The sequence below is a fragment of the Schistocerca cancellata genome, chromosome 5 (assembly GCF_023864275.1).
Source record: "Schistocerca cancellata isolate TAMUIC-IGC-003103 chromosome 5, iqSchCanc2.1, whole genome shotgun sequence".
Classification (NCBI taxonomy): Eukaryota; Metazoa; Arthropoda; class Insecta; order Orthoptera; family Acrididae; genus Schistocerca; species Schistocerca cancellata.
Genome location: NC_064630.1, coordinates 280,802,351 through 280,821,629, shown reverse-complemented (window position 1 = coordinate 280,821,629; position 19,279 = coordinate 280,802,351).

The following is a 19,279-nucleotide window of genomic DNA, read 5'->3' as shown; positions in this document are numbered from 1 at the left end:
GCCATCCAAGCTTAGTTTGACTCAATGCCCAGGTGTATCAAGGCCGTTATTATGGCCAGAGGTGGTTGTCCTGGGTACTGATTTATCGGGATCTATGTACCCAAATTGCGTGAAAATGTAATCACATGTCAGTTCTAGTAAAATATATTTGTTCAATGAATACCCGTTTATCATATGCATTTCTTCTTGGTGTAGCAATTTTAATGGTCAGTAGTATACCAAAAAGTTACATCCAGGTTGGCCGGAAAACCGATCCTCGTCGTTAATCCGCCGGGGCCAGTGCAGCTCCCCGTCCCGGAAGCTGTACCTTAGCACGCACGGCTATACAGGCGATCCTGTTTCCTACTGTTTATAATTATAATCCGATCCATGAACGACAGCGGCTTGCGCAGGGCGACACAAAGACGGGGGCTGCATTGTTGCCGGTTCCAAGGAACAACTGCATTACGAGCATACACTAGTTTTGCATTTTATGAAACCGTGTATCACGAGAATTAGGTCCCTCGCTTGCTTATGTGGAATTTGCTGCCAGCCACCGCCATTACCGATGACAACGTGTAACAAATGGAATGGAAATTCACTAAATATCTCGCTTAGATCACATGTGATGGTACTATAGAATTCAGCGTTCGCAACAGAGCTCTCAGAAAACTATTGAAAGCTCATTGGCTGACAGAGGGTGCTTGAGTTAGGTGTGCAGAATGAGGCTATACTTTACCTCCGGCGTTCGTGAGTCCAATTAAATGACATTTAACTTACCAATATGGGTAGGATAGAACTGACACGTCTTTAGCTAATACGCACATTACACAGCTATCAGCTACATGGAAATACGGCGCCTGACGCCACTCGCAACTATCCGTACCTGCGACGGCAAGGTTGGCCCGCAGCGAGCGGAGGTTGATGCCGGTGTCAGGGGTGCGACAGCAGAGCAAACGACGCCCGGATCGCGGCCTAACAGCCGGAATGGCACGCGCGGGCCTGCACCGCGCCGCCGCCACCGCCGCCGCCACCACCACCAGCAGCAGCAGCAGTAGCAGCAGCAGCAGATGCGACGCCTCCCCGCAAATGAGCCCAGGCCGCGCCGCGCCTCGCCCCGGTATTGCTCCATAACTCACGTGAGAGGGCGGCGCGCGACCTGCCGCCCCAGCCCAGCCACTGTGCGCCGCTACACACGGCTTTTGGCTAGCACCATTTTTCTCGCTGTTCGTTCCACGTTCGTCCGTCTCGCTTTCCTCTTACCATCCTACGTCGTTTCAGTTTCTTTACAATAAATTCTCTTTTAACGAGGTGGGTTGCCACATTACGTTTTCGTACAATTTATTTACGTTGTATCTATCCTTTTAAACAGAGGGAAACATACTACCGTACTTTTATGTCTTCCAGCGGTACTATTTCACTAGAATAACCTTCTACGTTTTCAATGGGAAATCTTCTGTCAGTGTGGACTCTGACTGATTGTGATTGCGTAATCGGGTTGTTCGAGATCTCGATTGAGCACCTACATCAAGCATCATTTCCACTTTCGTGTAAAGTTTCTCCTCCAGGATTCTTGAGGAAAGTCTAAAGAAGGCTCAAGACATACCGGGTGATCAAAAAGTCAGTATAAATTTGAAAACTGAATAAATCACGGAATAATGTAGATAGAGAGGTACAAATTGACACACATGCTTGGAATGACATGGGGTTTTATTAGAACCCAAAAAATACAAACGTTCAAAAAATGTCCTACAGATGGCGCTTCATTTGATCAGAATAGCAATAATTAGCATAACAAAGTAAGACAAAGCAAAGATGATGTTCTTTACAGGAAATGCTCAATACGTCCACCATCATTCCTCAACAATAGCTGTAGTCGAGGAATAATGTTGTAAACAGCACTGTAAAGCATGTCCGGAGTTATGGTGAGGCATTGGCGTCGGATGTTGTCTTTCAGCATCCCTAGAGACGTCGGTCGATCACGACACACTTGCGACATCAGGTAACCCCAAAACCAATAATCGGACAGACTGAGGTCTGGGGACCTGGGAAGTCAAGCATGACGAAAGTGGCGGCTGAGCACACGATCATCACACCAAATGACGCGCGTAAGAGATCTTTCACGCGTGTAGCAATACTTTTTTTTGTTTTAATAAAACCCCATGTCATTCCAAGCATGTGTGTCAATTTTTACCTTTCTATCTCCATTATCCGTGGTTTATTAAGTTTTCAAATTTATACTGTCTTTTTGATCACCCGGTATATTGCCTTCATCGAATCAGGAAAACGATTTGACAGAATAGACTGGCAACAGATGTTTAGAGTGCTAGGGGAGATCAGTATAAGAACAGATAAATAGTCCAGAGACTGTATGGAGAAGAGGTGAGCGTGATAACATACGGAAAACATCAAGAAGAAGCAACTAATACGCACAAAGTACGACAAGGCTGTTCATTCTCTCCTAGTCTGTTCAATGGATACATTCAGAGGGCAGTAGATAAAGCTGGGCAGAAACTAGAAGCTATAGGACTAATTAAAATTCATGGTCAGAAAATAGACATTCTAAAATTTGTTGATGACATTGTCATATTATGTGAAGGTGCAGAACAATTAGAAGCGAAGCTGATTTCAGGTGGAAACCCCCTCAGCTGTTCCTATAATATCAAAATGAAAGGTAAAGGTGAGTTCACAAAACACCGTTGCCCAAATTTCATTGAACAATTAGCGACTGGAGACCGTCGAATCCATTTCCTACGTAAGAAGTGAAATTAAATCAGACGAAAGATGAAGGAAGGATATTGCAAGCCGTATCCACCAGGTAGAAGTTGCTTTCAACAAGAGAAGAAACCTTTTCACAACCAGTAGCACAGACAAACCTCTCAGGAAAGACCTCACACATTTATTTGGCTTGTGCTCCTGTACGGACTTGAAACATGGACACTCGGAGAAGCAGAAAAACTTAAAATAACAACCTTCTAGATATGATGGTACCGCAGAATCCTCAAGATGTCCCGGGCAGACAATATATCAAACGAAGAGGTTTTCCACAGAGTGGAAAAAGAGAAGCCCTGTATCCTGTAGATCATCAAATACAGAACAGATGGGTTGACCATCTGCTGAGACATGATAGTATCATTAAAAATATCATCGGCGGAAAGGAAGAGTACAAGAGGCGGACCGACAGTAGAATACATCTGCCACATCATGGAGGATACTAGATGCACCACACACATACAGCTCTAAAGAGGAACACCGAGGACAGAAATGCATGACGAGCTGCTGCTAATCAACTTGATGCTTCAAGACCGAAGAAAACAAGTCTTATCAACAGCTACGTCTACTGCTCTTCCACTTTAACTCCATGCTGGACAGGGACTCGAACTCGGAACTATTCCGTATATTACAGAACGCACACTCCCCTGTAGAGTGAAAGACTTGTTCTGGAAACCGTCCCATAGGCTGTGGCTAAGGCCTTTCCCTGCAATATTCTTTCTTGTTCTCAGCAAGACATGCAGGAGAAATATGTAAAGTTTGGAAGGAAGGAGAGAGGTGCTTACAGAAGAAAAGCTGTGAGCGAGAGTCGTGAGCCGTGCCTGAATAGCTCAGTTTCTAAGATAGTTACCCGCGAAAGACAAGATGGCGGCATCGAGTCCCTGCCAGGAAAATCAGTGTCGATACTCTAGACAGTTTCAAAATTGTAAAGTGAAAGATTCATTCGATAAACTCTGGATACTATTAGTTCGATGCACCTGACTTCTATGTTACATCACAACGCGTTATGAAAACGTGTCCAAGTTTCTGATAGGCATACGCAACCACTCTGCATGTTGCTCATGTTGCTTATTCGCCGTACCCAGAGCAACACTTTTCAATGCCACTAGTGTTCCCCAGAGAACTGATTATTTTGCTTGTACTATTCTTGCTCTCTTATCTCTACTTTTTCCAAGTGCTGTGATACATACCATTTGCAATTAATTTAAACAGTGTGAACCAGAACTCCATCGACAAACTTCCAGAGGTGGTAGTATGGGCCAAAGAAAGAAAAAACTGTCCCGTAACCATGGGCTCTAAAATGCATGACTTGAGAGCTATCAGCATTTGTTCACGTTCCATATTGTGAAAAACATCTCTTCGACGGCAAGCTCTTTCCTTTCCTATTTTTGGAGGAGGTAGTATGGATCAAAACAAGAAAAAGGTGTCCAGTAAGCAAGGGCTCTAAAATGCATGCCTTAAGAGCCATGAGCGCTTGTTCACTAGCGGAGATGAATCATTGCTCATAGCTCTTAAGGTAGGATTCAATACTGCGCTGCAATACTTCAGGAGAGAACGAAAAACAGTAGCGTAGAAAAAGTATTTAGTACATTTGTTGCATATTCTGTTTTGTCAATAAAACGCTGAACTTTGTTCGCCTTCTCCATAATATTTTCCGTGTGATAGTTCCAATATTGTTTGTGATTGTAATACGTCGGTATTTAATTGAACGACAATCTTCAAATTTTTAATGTTTAACATGTGACCAAAATGTAACGAAATATTTGTGGTATTCATGTGGATGCCGTCACACTTTTTATTGTTTAAAGTCAATTGCCACTTTTCACATCATATAGACATCTTACCTGAATCCTTTTGTAATTCATATTGTTCTTCTGATCACTTTACTAGATGGCAAACGACAGCATCATTTGCAAACAAACTAAGAGGTTTGTTCACATTGTTTCCCAGATCATTTACTCACATGAGAAACAACAGAGGGCCTATGACACTTTCTTGGGAACGCCAGATGCCACTTCTGTTTCACTCGATGCCACCCCTTTGTAAGTACGCTGTTTAGGTTTTTGTGTTGGTAACGCCATGTAGCGCTCTATATGAAAATCACTGGCTGTGCTGCGTGCGGTCTGTGGCTGGGTGGCATTGTTGGAATAGTCGCTATTGTAGTGTTGGGCAGTTGGATGTTAACAGCGCGTAGCGTTGCGCAGTTGGAGGTGAGCCTCCAGCAGTGGTGAATGTGGGGAGTGAGATGGCGGAGTTTTGAGAGCGGATGATCTGGACGTATGTCCATCAAAGACAGTAAATTTGTAAGGCTGGATGTCATGACTTTTGAACACTATTAAGGTAAATAGATTGTTTGTTCTCTATCAAAATCTTCCATTTGCTAACTATGCCTATCGGTAGTTAGTGCCTTCAGCAGTTAGAATCTTTTATTCAGCTGGCGGTATTGGCGCACGCTGTATTGCAGTTGTTTGAGTAATCAAGATTTTTGTGAGGTAAGTGATTCATGAAAGGTATAGGTTATTGTTAGTCAGGGTCATTCTTTTGTAGCAATTTTTGAAGGTCAGATTACGTTGCGCTAAAAATATTGTGTGTCAGTTTAGTGTTGATCAGAATAGGTAAAGAGCGAAATGTCTGTTTATCAGCACAGTCATTCATAATTTTTTATAAGGGCACGCTTCACCTTCAATTACTTTCTGACAGAAATCACGAATCCAGTGACACTCCAGGGACGATTCGATTAGAAGCCGCTTGTGAGAAACGACGACAAAAGTCTTCTGTAAATCAAGATGTAAGGTGTAACCGGTACAAGTGCAGATATTTCTATGAATGATACCTTAAACTGTACAATCATCTGCATGTTGGTTGCTTTTTTCTATGCATCCGATAGTCTTCCCGCAAACACAGCAGATAGTATACTAACTGATGTTTTCTGGATAATGGTAAGTGCATCACTAAGTGGACTACGCCTCTCAGCACAGACTACCCGTCTTGTGTACTTACGTCCACACTTCGACACCTGACCTGCTGCCCAGGGGAAAATAAACATTAATGGCTTCCTCTTACCACACGTTCTTGGAGGTACTAACCAACGGTAAAAACTTACTACTCCTAATAGTTATAATTATTAGTCTATGGTTCAAATGGTTCTGAGCACTATGGGACTTAACTTCTAAGGTCATCAGTCCCCTAGAACTTAGAACTACGTAAACCTAACTAACCTAAGGACATCACACACATCCATGCCCGAGGCAGGATTCGAACCTGCGACCGTAGTGGTCGCGTGGTTCCAGACTGTAGTGCCTAGAACCACTCGGCCACCCCGGCCGGCAATTATTAGTCTGCAAATGACGTAAATATTGACATAATGTTCAGTACTCCGTCCTCAGTCACCAATAGAAACATCTTCTGTTATACACGTTACAACCCGTACAACTAGGAATCCCACGTCGACAGCGCTCATTATTTCGTGTGAATGAGTGGCCAGTTGTGTTTCACAAGTAATTTCGGATTCCATGTTGACTAGGCGTCAGATCATTTTCTTCAAGGTATTTCAGAATGTTTGAACACTATGTTCCGAAAACTTATATGCAGTATCTATCAGATTTACACCATAGCAACTTCGATTTCTTTTTCGTTTAAAGAGAACTGTAACAATGACATTCATCCATACAGCTTGGGATTTCCTCTGTAACGAAAAAATTTTATAGAAACATAGCATCTTGACCTTCAGAAACATACCTCCGTATTTTGAAAGTCTTGCGTTAATTGCACCTTCTTATGTTGCTATTCTCGTTTTATTTACTTTTCATGTTTTTTTAAAGTGCTTCATAGTGTTTTCTTAATCGAGTTCTTGAGTAAATCTGTGTAACTTTACAAAACCATGGCCCAGCTGACGTTGTTGGTAGCACCCTGAAAGGGTCCCTTGTCAGGATTACGGTAAAGACCTCAATGGCAGCTCGATGGAGAAGAATCGCAGCTTCATCTGAAATGAAGATAGGAGGAAGGCGTTGCCTTGTGGTGGCGATGAGTAAGTTTAAGGAAACGAACTTCAAAAAGAAAATTTTGCTTATTATTAAGCCATAGGACGGCAACACTTAAGTCACAAGATGGCTACATCTACATCTACATATTTATTCCCCAAGTCACCTTACCGTGTGTGGCGGACACTATTTTGTGTCCCGGTGTGACACACCCTGTATCTGTTTCAGATAGGAATGGTTCGCTGGGAGAACGATTGCTGGTTAACCTCTGTGTGGGATTGAATCTCTCTTACCTTCATGGTCTTTTTGTGCGACATACGTAGGAGGAAGCGTCATATTGGTTGACCCTTTTAGGAACTGACACACTTGTAATTTTAACAGGGAACCACATCGTGATTCAGAACGCTTCTTTTGCAGTGTCTGCTACTATAATTGGGTGAGCATCTCCGTGTCGCCTTCGCGCTTACTGAGGAAGCCGTAACGAAACGTTCCGCTGCTCTTTGGATCTTCTCTATCTCCTCTATCAGTCCCATCTGAGATAAGCATACCTTAATAATTCAACATATTCAAGATCTGCAGCTGGCCAAACTTTTGCAACGTGCCATACCTGAATCTAGTGCCTCGACACATGTTTACAGAAATTAATGTGTTTCAGAGTTGTAATTATCGTATTGTGCTGATCTGAAAGATGGCAAATTTAATGGGTCTGAGATACTTTACCAGAACCAATCGATACCATTATTTGCACCAAAGAACTCGCGTACCTAGAAATTCTCTGTCGCCAATTTTCTTAGTACTGGGCTCACTTCTGCTAATCGCTCGTCAAATGGCTGTCCTTTGCTACTTAAAAACACACATTAATTGGTAGTAATTTTCCAGATTCTCGAATACAGCAAATATTTTTATTAATTGTTGAGTAATTTGTCCTCTCTCATTATAAACTGGGAGCTCTCAGACCTCTGTGACACGTTTAGTATGCATTGGGACTTCTAAACAGCTGCTGCTCTTTCTACGTAGACTTGTGTGCACTGCTGTTACGCACACGTCCATTCCTATAGACCTTTAGGCTATCTTATTTCAACACCGCCAGATATGCAAACTTCTAATTTCCCAACGGTAACGTCTATGAGCATGTAAATATATACCTTTATAATGTTCAAAAGTCTCTCCACCTGGTGATTAGCATGTTAGTCGTAACTGGTAGCGACGTGTCAGTAAATCACTTTAGGTCGAAGTGGAGCTGTATTCTTAATATTTGACTGATGAGAACCGTACCCAAGCCGTAATATAATCGAGGACAAAATTACCTAGTTTTCGAAAAAAAACTAAGAAACTGAATAAGTGACAGTTTAATGAATTTATCGAGAACTACATATTGAACTTCAGAAATGGTTGAAGGGTTATATGCCCAAATACCGGTCTGGCAATTAAATATTTGTAAATGCAGTTCATGGTGTACAGGAGCACTTGCAAGGTGCGGAGCACCCAGCACACAAGATTTTAACATTAGGAACAGAAATTTTGTCAGTAGCAGGGGAATAAATATCACAGTTACGTGTTTCATTACAGTTTCATACTTAATCACTGAATAAGCGTCTTTACCTTACACCACCGAATCCGGACAGTACTGAACGCTTCTCCAGTTTCAAAGGTCGATAATGAACTCTGAAATAAAATTTATAGTTTTTTATAAAACACGAAAAGAGGAAACAACACAGTGTGCAAAGTTCAGTACAGCAACACCCAATCCACAGATTTTTACTTTCTGTGTTTCAAACTAGAATAAATTTGGTTACTGTTCAGACAAATATCAAAATAACTATTATCATCGTGCCAGATAATGTCTGTAAAATTAGTTATAAGCAAAGCCGGGGTTCACAACAGTTTACATTCAAATAATTTTCGACAAGATATGAACCGTTTGAAAGCGCGCTAGACTCTAAGTTCCGTCTAGATTAGTGTGTAAAAGATGAAACATCTGGGCAGAAAATTTATATCCTGCGTTAGGGAATTGTGAATTACTTTGGAATACACAAATTCGATAAATATTTTTCCACGTGAATCAAGCTATAGTAAACTATTACGTGATATACCGCTTGGACTGAATTCATGGACAGAGAGAGAATGAGAGTAAACATTTATGTAACATGTACCATAACGCAGAGAACAGGAAATTCCCGGAAGACCGGAATAATACGTTTCTTATTTACTTACCAGATACAGCTGACGTCGTACACAATCTCACAACAAAGCGTTAATCTGCAGAAAATTTAGAATAAAGAGATACAAAAACTTAAAGCAACAGCTTACTTCCAATAAAAACAAATAAGAAAACAACGCCCTTTGAAAATACACTTAGGATTATTTGATACCATATTGTCAGTAGCAACGCGATTCCAGAAGTAAGCTATGATTATTAATTGTTGATACCTTACTATTTTCGGCGACATTGGCTATTTAAGCCATGCAAAAATCGAAATTTTATTCAAACTTCCATGCCATTACGAAAGAAGCCACTAGTTACGGTGTTTCTCAAGCTGCAGAATTAAAGAGATAATATTAATACTTTTTCATCAAAATTCGATCAACCTGTAGAAATGCTGTGGAGATAACTACTAACGGATTACTAGTGCTATTGAAATAAAAGTAATTTTCGCATATTTCATTATGGTATCCATTATAGCCTCATTAAATTTCACGTTTGTGAGTCTCATAATTACACTAAAATATACGTCTTCATCCATGTTTTGTACTAAAAGAAAATAATGAGAAAAACTGGAGTACCGTCGATAGGGATTATGTGATTGACTAATTATCTCCTTTTATTTTTTTGCGACAGCAAGTACAATAGCTTTTCAAAGTCTAGTAACAAGATTCGACAAGCCTTTTGCCATCATCAGTCTACCTAGAGATAAAAAAGGGGAGTCAGGAAGAATATATCGACATCATCATGAACCTATGGACTAATCCCCACTACTCTTCCATACTTGCAAATGTTAAAATTTAAAGCATGTTTTAAATCTTAAAACATTAAAATTGTACAGTAATTCTTGACAGGTCGTGTCATATTACCCTAATTAAGTCAATTATAAAATCTTCCGAATTAGTTATTCCATTCGTGAATATAGACTGCTACCTACTCTGGTCTACAGTTTGATTGACAAAGCAACAGGTACTTTTGACTACCGCGTTGGGGGATGTACATTTAAGTATATTATTACATACGTAGTTACTTGGAAGATTTTGAAGACTTTATAACGATTCTTGTTATCTCCAGTTTTATGTAAAGACAGTCTGAAGTTTACCACTGGCTGTTGGAAACAGGGTGCTGCATTTTGAACTGTTGGTTGTAGTCGGAACAAGGAAAGCTAGTAAATTGACAACATATAAGGACATTGGCCAAGATATGAAATCTTCCTTAGGAGACGCCACGCTACAGCTTATAATACCTCTTCTCGCCTAGATGATGGTCTGAATTCGGTGAGGCAGAGATTATAAAATTTACTTCAGGTGTGCTCTGTCGAGTAGAAGCCACTGTGAGTTGACGAGCATTGCGCTCTCATTTAAATATATGGCCGAAAGAGTCAGCCTACAGGAATTGTGAAACTAACCCTGTCGTTTAGTGTTGTGTGCCACAAAGGGTGCAGATTCACCATGAGATGGGGAAACTCACAGGCGACTATTGTCTGTTGAGGCCTAAGCGCTGTAGTGTGCGAGTGAGACAGACGAGAACCTGCGTCATAGAGGAACCCAGTAGAAACTGTTTGTGGCCAAGGAGACGTAGCAGTGTTAAATATGGGGGACCTGAGATCGACCAAAAAGGGAAAAATTTATGAAAACTATTTAATTCTGTAGTAATGCAGGGAATTAAGCCATAGTAATTTTAATCTACCATCCTGCACAAATTTACGTGGTGATCCCAATAAAACTTGAATATTGATCGAATCTGTAATAGTGTAGGATTTACTGTTAAAGTGAAATTCACAAGTTTTGCAACAAAAATCTGAATTCTAAAATCTGAACGCTTCAGTTGATCTTAACGATAGACATTTCATATAGAAGGCATCATTAAATGTTGTAAACATCAACTCTGTAACTTCATTTGTTTAAAAGATATAGTAAATTTAAGTTATCAATATTTTCTCTTCAGCATCAGATCAATATTTCCTCTACACAAAACACAATGAACGATGACAGCATGACACCTTTCTGAATCATTAGGTAATAGAATATTTGTTGTAAAGTTTAGTGCATAATAGTTAATTTTGCTCTTTATTTATTCACCAGAAAGCACATTGGTGCAAGGATACTGGCCGTGACATTCTAAGTTATGAAGAAAATTGTATTGGTTTTATGTAAAAGAATTTAACGATGGATATTATTGTTAGTTCATTAAGAACGTGAAAGTGGTCAATCTTTGATTATTTAAATATGTTAAAATGTAAAATAATGTAGAATAAGCTGTAGCCAATCAGATGGACGGCTTCAGGGAAGAGAACTGCACTAGTCAGTTGAGCGACGATGCTCGGCACGCCGGAAACGTGGCCGGGGACGGGCAGAGGACAGTTCTGGCTGAGACACCAAAGGGGACAGTTCGGTTGGAGACACCAAATGGTACAGTTCGGATTGAGACGCGAAAACAGACAGTCGGTCTATAGGCAGCTAGGAAGTGAAACGACTTAAAATTTTCGCGTTGTGTGGTATCGCCTGATTTAGTCTCTGAGTGGTGAGCAGCCGTGCGCCTAGTGTGAACTTTAATTTTTCGAGTAGATAAATTGTATTTCGGGATGTGATTTTGAATGATCGCACTGTGTCAAATGGATATGCGCTCGAGTGTTACAGTAACTCTAAATACGACCACTTTCGCTACTAGTTTGCTTTCTGAATAAACATTATTCTAACCAAATTGCAACTGTGTGGCCTACATCATTTATGGGCCGTTAATTTAGTTCCCGATATTATTATTACTGTTATTATATGATAACTTTGTATTTCGCAAACTTTCAGTCATCCAGACAATTTAACCAAAGGGTCACAAGTGTCTAGTTTAGGGCGTGTAATGCGACACCTGTAGTTGAACCCCTAGACGAGTTTGAGCCAAGACATTTCGACGAAGAGGAACGGCATATGAGCCCGAACATCTCTGCGATGTTAGCTCGCGCCACTCATTGGTGATTAGGTCCCACAGAGTTAAAAGATTGCTAGAATGTTGAAGGCTGTCTGTCACTTACTATTCGAAGCAGTCTAGACCTATTCTACGGAATTAAGACCCGGTGATTTGCAGTAGACCAGTAGACTCGCGATAGGGACCCTAAGCGATCTTCGAACCAGGAGCGTATGTGTGCAGCCCAGCTGAAAGTTATGAATCGAATTCAGTGGATATTATGTCCACGTGTGTTGACTGTAAGCTGCTCGTTGCTTTAGTCTTAGACCCGGCAGTGTTAAAAGTTGTATCTGACTGACTTTAAACAGGCAAGTACATTTGCTTTACACTGATTATTATTCAAATGCGACCAATAAATAATGAACATTCTAGTGCATCTAACTGACATTTTACATTACGCCTGAGTAAGACTGAATAAAATATCACGAATATCACGCTAAGGTTGGAATATTTAAGCGCAGTGGAACACACTTTCAGCCACCAAAATGCTAACTACAAATACTGATTGAAATACGTAGGAAACAAATCACGACTCACAAGGGAATTACTTCTCTATATTTTAATAAAAAGTAGGAACCAGACAACGAGTGCACAGAAGCAACACATTCAAGATGTTCTATGCTCTGTGCGTAACCACATTTACGACATACTAACAGTAGTGTGGGATAAGACGACAACGTGCCTTTTATCTGTAATCTTCCTCGTACATTGCTTTACGCCGGAAGAAAAAACTGAAAGAAAAGCCAGGAAGAAGTGATTGAAGAGTGGACCAACGTGATTCTGATCGCGTGGTATCTAAGAATTCGTACCTTTAAATCTGATTAATCCCTATATAAAATTTTTACTTGAAGAGCTCAACAAACCTTTTGATTCTCCTGCCACACTAGTGACTTAATTTTGAAATAGAATGCCCGCTTTCACGAAAAGGATTGAGCTGCGGAGAAAAGGCCTTGTGATGGATACATGCAAGATGTACTGATTTTAATACAGTTTTAAGTAGATAAAAGAAACGAAAAATAAGTGTGCATTGCTCATACGCTCCAGATTTAGACCCAAATTACGTTTAGATAAATGCACACGTATTGATCACACGTCGCATGTGGAGCACGACAAGACAAAATCATTCATGAACAAAGGAATTCTCCTGCTTTAAACAAAACTAACGAGACCTACTTTAAGTAAAGGGCAACATACGTCTTCAGTCGTTATACGACTATTAGTAGTAACAATATGACTGACGTTGCATTAAGTAATACAACAGTAGCGGGAGTCCGCCCCCGGTAGCTGAGTGGTCAGTGCGACAGAATGTCATTCCTAAGGGCCCGGGTTCGATTCCCGGCTGGGTCGGGGATTTTCTCCGCTCAGGAACTGTGTGTTGTGTTGTCCCAATCATTTCATCGCCATCGACGAGCAAGTCGCCGAAGTGGCGTCAAATCTAAAGACTTGCACTCGGCGAACGATCTACCCCACGGGAGGCCATGGACACAACATTTCCATTTTAGTTGCAGTAGACTCCAAAAGTTGAATTGATTCCTAAGCATGTGAACGACCAAAAATGGGTTTCATTATCCTAGTTCCCCGAATAAAATAATATTGTGCATAACTCGAAGAACTAGAAATTCCTACGCTTCATCAGAAATCATTTATTTTTCGAAACATTCCATTGAACACGACGCAATAAATACAGCGTAGTAAAACACGGTGCTTAGTGGTCACTAATAGCCAGATGATAGACAAGATGACAGATTTAGACTAATTACTCTATGAAGTGTTACGAACAATACCACAGATCTAAACGCAACAAATGCGTACTCATTTACGAAATACACAGCCGTAATGCGCTATTTGAATTCATACACGAGAGCAAGAGAAGTAGCTCCAGTCATCGACACTGATCTTTATTTCACAAAACATTATATATAGAGCAGTAATCCACAACAGTACAAACTAAAGCATTTTGAATAAACACGATATTGTGAGAACAAACAAGCCAGCTTACGACAACATGGGCTCAGACGAAGCTACATAAAACAAGAGACTCTATTTATTTTCTTGAAACAGTTAACAAAATTCGACTCAGTAGTTAATTTTAGAGATCTGTTTGAGACAAAAGTTGTGAAAAGTTAGTTCTCGTCTCCCGCGCAAACTTAGGAGGCGTAACATTACTCGGTTACTGCGGAAGAGCGTGACTAAACTGCTGACTCCAAGATAAAAAGAAGATGCAGATTCTTCTGCAGTCATTATTTTCCTCATCTCTCCCGTCCCTTATCTTACTGATACACAGTTATCATGACACCCTTGACCTACATGGGCCGCAAAAGCGCACAAGAAATGCAAAAAGTCTTTTAGATAAGTGCAAAACCCTCTCTTAGCTGCTAAAACACAAACAGAGATCACCGAGCGAGGTGGCGCAGTGGCTAGCACACTGGACTCGCATTCGGGAGGACGACGGTTCAATCCCGTCTCCGGCCATCCTGATTTAGGTTTTCCGTGATTTCCCTAAATCGCTTCAGGCAAATGCCGGGATGGTTGCTTTGAAAGGGCACGGCCGATTTCCTTCCCCATCCTTCCCTTACCCGAGCTTGCGCTCCGTCTCTAATGACCTCGTTGTCGACGGGACGTTAAACACGAATATCCCCCCCCCCCCCCCACAAACAGAGATGCAAGACAGTATGCAGTTATGGAAACGTACACAAATATTATTACTAATCAAAAAGATCTTCGATTATGTGCTATCATTAAATCAGCCTTTCATTGTACAAATCTTTTGTCGCCCTCCACGGCACTTCAGTAAATGTGTTTGATGTGTCGTGTTCAAAACAATAACAGGGGCACCCCACTCAACGTAAAAATGCAGTGATTGGAGAGCAACGTCATGGACATCCCTTCAATAAGTAGCAGCTTTTGCCCTCCAACCAAATCCAACCCAGCTCTTATTGAGCCAATCTTTCACTACGAAACCCTACCACCGTGAAAACTTTGTTATATTGGAAGGTGGGGGTGTCCACAGCATACTCATCATGAAGATACAGAATATGGGCTACATTTATTTAACGACGACGTTGGAAGAAACGCTCGCGTTCATGTTCAGTGCAGAGTGAATGAGTGGTCACAAGTAAAGGAAGGTAAAACATCACAGAACCACCTCCGTCTCAATTACACCTTCCGTAAACTACGAGGAAGTGCCTGTGTTGTTCAAGCCGTTGAAAACTTGCAGCTTTGTGTGTCGCTATGACGATCTGCAGACTCGACACTCCAAATGTCCGTTGCATACAAATCCAGTCAGACTGTTATTGATTGAGATGGACCTGTACTTACTGACAGAAGAGATTATAGTTGGATCTGAAACAGATATCCATTGGCTTGGAAATGCGTGTCACTCGTCCCCTCTCCATATCACTTAGGATCACTTTATGACAACGCTGTTGGTCGCGTAATTTTAGAAACGTAACTTCAAACAAGGTTTCGCACAGACAAATATTAACTGTTTTGGACCGAACAGACAGTTCCCTTCTTGTGGAACAGGAGCCGTTCTAGGACAATAAATGTTTAACTACTATTTTAAAAGGACTGATTTACTGTACTAAATATCAGATCCCAGTTATTTCAAAATTACAGCTTTCTCAAACCTCTTGTACTTTAAGCAATGTGTTCGTTTATGTTCATTACCAGACTATGACAGTTTAAACTTAAATTCAAGTAATCTTTACAATGCAATAAAATATGCAAAATGTTAAGTAAATTTTAAAATAAATAAAAAAACACCAAAACTAAAAACTTTCACCTTTTTAAGTTTCACAAATTTCAAAACTCCGCCATCTCTCTCCCCACATCCACCACTGCTGGCGGCTCACCTCCAATTAATGTTAGTCAGGGCCATTCTTTTGTAGGGATTTTTGAAAGTCAGATTGCGTTGCGCTAAAAATATTGTATGTCAGTTTAAGCACAGTCATGTATAATTGTTCTCAGGGGACGTTTCATATGGCGACCCTAATCCGCCAGCAGTGGTGGATGTGGGGAGAGAAATGGCGGAGTTTTGAAATTTGTTAGACTGGATGTCATGAACTGATATATATATTATGACTATTAAGGTAAATACATTGTTTGTTCTATATTAAAATCTTTCATTTGCTAACTATGCCTATCAGTAGTTAGTGCCTTCCGTAGTTTGAATTTGTTATTTAGCTGGCAGTAGAGGCGCTCGCTGTTTTGCTGTATTTTGTCTGTACTCTGTGAACTCTTCATATTTTTTCAGAACCATTGTGATACTATGAGAGCTTTGAATGAAGTATTTGGTATGAGATCATGATTTTTAAAGTACGTTTGAGGTAGATGACACTGCTGAAATGAGCAGAGAATTTTTTTTAGGTTTTGAAATTATTGGAGGAAGCTACGACGATTTTGAGATTTGGCTGAGTTTTTATGATGTTATTATTATGATGGCAATGTGTATTACGCTGTTGTGGTATGTTTATGATCAATAAGCTGATGCTATATGAGGAATTTGGTTATGCTACGTATTTATTATGATGAAATACTGAAGAAGTGTCTACGAATATGTATATGTGTAATAAAGCAAGGAATAATGAGTAGTGGTTAGGGACTCTGGTTTGCGAAAAAGGATGTTGGAAACCAAGAATCGTACTTTAAGAGTTATGAAATGTGTGTAAATGCGTGAACGTATCACAATGCCAGCGAAAATTTTTTGGACACTGTAATATTCATAAGATTTTGTTTCTACACATTTGCAACGCAAATTCTCGACCCGTGAAATTTTCTATATGAGACTGTCACTGTAGCGGGAACTGCTGTCGTAAACATTTCCGTAAGAAAGTTAAGTGACCACCTTCATATAATGGGTCGTGGGCACCCAGCTACGTGACAGACACCTGGAAAAAAGCCATTAGTGCTTTTCAGAGGCACAGGTGAAAAAAAAGAGGCCATTATCCTCGCTGTTGACATTTCTTTGTAGAAAGCATCGCAAATACGACACGCTCATTACTTGGAAACATGATTACTCGTACTTTGTGCTACTTACTGAAATGCTTATGAATTGATGCGAAATATTCTTACATCTGCGCACCTGATTATGACAAGTGACTTTCTACGAGAGTTGAGAGAATTTCTACTAACTTATGAAATGCCACATGACTATTGAATGATATTTTTATGCTTTGCTTTTCATAGTTGCTTATTTCATTTGATATCTAGTTTCTAGCTGCACTGCAGCATTGGTTAAAATAAAATTTAATAGTAGATGTACTAATATAGATATTTTATGCCTACAGATCCAGTAAATAACCATTTTGTAATCTACTTCAAAAAAACGAGGGAGCACAAAAAGACATTTCCCTTCACAGGAATTGCATACATAATTTTTTTAATGACTTGGTAACTTTCTTGCAGAGTAAGTTTTTGTGATGCATCACCCTAGTGTTAAGATGTGACATAGGTATTAAACATGGCAATTTTTACTGTAATATTTTTCTGCTTGAGCTTTGTCATGTTTAGGTATAAGTTACTGCTGTTTGCCAGGCATAATGTTACTGAATTTAACTTTGTATTACTTTGCTAAGCCAGTTTACTACTGATTTATTTTTCTTGTTGCTGCACATTGGCTCATATTAGTTGTAATGTTGCATTGCTTGGTAATTTAGATTTACTTAGCTTGCTTTGCAATTTTCCATTTTTTTTTGTCATTGCTGTTCGTGTTAATTGTTTTGTGCTGCTGCATTGCCTCGTTACTTTGTTTAGCATCTGAGCTCAGTAGATTTAAGTTAGCTTAAGAGGGGGTAGACTATATAAGAGAATGAGTTGCAATGAACTGGAAGAAATGTATTGAGAAGTTATACGAAAAAATTACAGAAAGCAGGTATAGGTAGGACTTTTGGGAATAATGATGAACCAAGGGAGATCTCCATGCAAAATACTGCAGTAAAACAAACCCTGTCCTTTCCTTTTGTGTAATCCCACTATGTGTTTGTGTACCCTTGTGTATTTGTTTTCTTCCTGTCTCTGTGTAGTTTCATAAAATTTTTTCTTCTTCTAATATGCAGCTACATTCACTATGATGAGGAATACTGTTATCCTCAAATATAATTGGCATTAATAATATGTTATTTACCTGGTAAATATGCTTAGACATTATTTATTCTGTTTTGTTTTAATGCTCATGTGTGAAGTTGATGTTTCAATAATTATTCTAATCTTTTATGTATGTACTCATGTCATAATTCCTGTAACACTGATGTATAAGGATATTTCTATTCTTTTGTAAAGCCTGTACTACTACAATTGCTATCTGTATTGTTATGTTCTTTAATGATATATTTTGTACCTTTGTTATTGTATTCTCATGTTATAACATTGTTATTGACGCCAGTTCATCATATTATTAACTTGTAAGTTACATTTCACTACACACATTTCTGTTGGTCATAGTATATGGACAATATGTGAGAAGTAGGGACTGATAGTTTTTGCACATGTGGTACTAATTCAGCAAGGGACTGGATAACAGCATTGCTGGTCCTAAGGACAATTCCAGTCACTTTGTGAGTGCACAAGTGGTGGTTATGGACTTGCTTTATTATCCGCAAGACTCTTCAATGGTGATTGTGCACCTGTACAGTCACAACAGATGGCTGCTGGCCATCTCTACAAGGACTACAGTGGGTCTGCATCTTTGATGACCCAACAATACCATTATTTCTACAAGGACTACAGTGGGTCTACACCTTTACTGACCCACCAGTACCATTAATTCTAGAAGGACTGCAGTGGGTCTGCACCTCTGGTGGCCCACCAATACCATATTCTCTACCAGGACTACAGTGGATCTGATCTGTGATGACCTACCTACCAATATTCTTCAAAACGTCGAATGACTCTGCTGTGGGTTTGCTCTGTTGTGGCCCATTACCTGTCTGTATGTCAAGAGTCAGCACTGTCTTTCCGTTGGAAGGACAACACTACTTCTTCAAGACTGCATGGAAATCCATTACTTCCGTGTGCACTGTCTTTTACTGCTCAGACTTAGAAAAAAAACACTGAAATATTACTGTGATGAACAATCTGGACTGTCTTTATGGACTGTGAGAAAATTTTAGCTTTTGACCAACATTGTATAAATAAGTGTGTGCATTTGATATCTTTGTTATTGTAATTATGAAAAATTTTTTCAAATCATTATTGGCCACAGCCCAAAACAATTTGTAAAATTTTTTGTGGGGAGCATGGGGGCTATGTAAGTAGGCTGTTTATGTTTTCTTTATGTAAGTAGGCTGTTTATGTTTTCTTATTGGCAACGTTACGTAGCGCTCTATATGAAAATCACTGGCTGTGCTGTGTGCAGTCTGTGGCTAGTTTGCATTGTTGTCTGCCA